This window comes from Sinocyclocheilus anshuiensis, unplaced genomic scaffold (genome assembly GCF_001515605.1).
Source record: "Sinocyclocheilus anshuiensis isolate Anshui unplaced genomic scaffold, SAMN03320099.WGS_v1.1 scaffold260, whole genome shotgun sequence".
Lineage (NCBI taxonomy): Eukaryota > Metazoa > Chordata > Actinopteri > Cypriniformes > Cyprinidae > Sinocyclocheilus > Sinocyclocheilus anshuiensis.
In genome coordinates this window covers 36,765-38,156 of record NW_015557134.1, presented here as the reverse complement: position 1 = coordinate 38,156, position 1,392 = coordinate 36,765, and positions in this window count along the sequence as shown.

The window sequence follows — 1,392 nt, the reverse complement described above, 5'->3', positions numbered from 1 at the left end:
TGTGGCAAAGTCGTCAGCTGTTACAGTTGATGAAGGAGGGGGAGGAGGAGGACAAAGGAGGGAGGAACATTTTTTAAAGAGCATGCAAGAGTTAGACAAATTGTTAATTTTGTTATGATAGTATGTCCTTTTAGCAGTGGAGACATTAGCAGAGAAGGAAGAGAGGAGTGACTGATACACATTAAGGTCAGTAGGATTTTTTTATTTGCGCCATACTCTTTCAGCAGCCCTGAGCTTAGAACGATGTTCGCGGAGAACATCAGACAGCCAAGGGGCAGAAGGGGTGGCACGGGCTGGCCTGGAAAACAAGGGGCAGACAGTGTCTAAACAAGATGTAAGAGTGGAGCAGAAAGTATCAGTAGCACCATTAGCATCAAGAGATGATAACTGTTTAGGGGGAGGAAGCGAAGATGAAACCATAGCAGACAGCCGAGAGGGTGAGAGTGAGCGTAGGTTACGTCGAAAGATGACATGTGGAGGGGTATGTGTTGTGTTAGGAACCATGTTGAGGTTAAGACTGAGAAGGAAGTGATCCGAGGTGTGCAGTGGAGTAACCAATACATGATCAGTGGAGCAGTGTCCTGTGAAAATAAGGTCCAGTTGGTTGCCTGATTTGTGAGTAGCCGTAGTTAACACTCTCTTGAGATCAAAAGAGGCAAGCAGAGTGTGGAAGTCTGCAGCCTGAGGTTTATCTAGGTGGATGTTGAAGTCTCCAAGCATAACTAGGGGAGTACCATCCTCAGGAAAGGTTGAGAGCAGCACATAAAATTCATCCAAGAAGTTACCTAGTGGTCCTGGGGGTTGATAAACAACTACAAAATGGATTTTAAAAGGGTGGGTAATAGCGACTGAATGTGATTTCAAAGGAGCTGTTAATACCCAGGGAAGGTAAAGGAATACATTTCCAATCATTAGAGATAAGCAGACCAGCAGACCAGAGATAAGCAGACCTCCACCTCTTCCAGTCAGAAGGGGCGTGTGGGAAAATGAGAAATTATTGGAGAGTGCTGCAGGAGTAGCAGTGCCCTCTGGTTTGATCCAGGTCTCTGTCAGGGCCATGAGGTTTAGTCTTGAATGACTAGTAATAGATGTAATGAAATCTGCTTTGTTTCCTGCAGACTGACAATTCGACCAACAGAAAAAGAAAGTATAGTGTATTAGCAGACATAGACAAAGTGCACAAGTTGTTAGGATTGCGCTGCCTATAGTGTGTGATGCGTGGTTTGCGAGTGGTAGTAATAGTAGGGATATGGAAACACATAGTAAGAGTTGGTCAGAAAAACTGAAACAGAAATAAAGCAAGGTGTAGAAAAGAGGATGAATACTTATGTTCCTTGCTGGTGTCCCTGCAGGGTGGAGTCGCACAGTAGAGTCGATGGTCTTTACACTCTT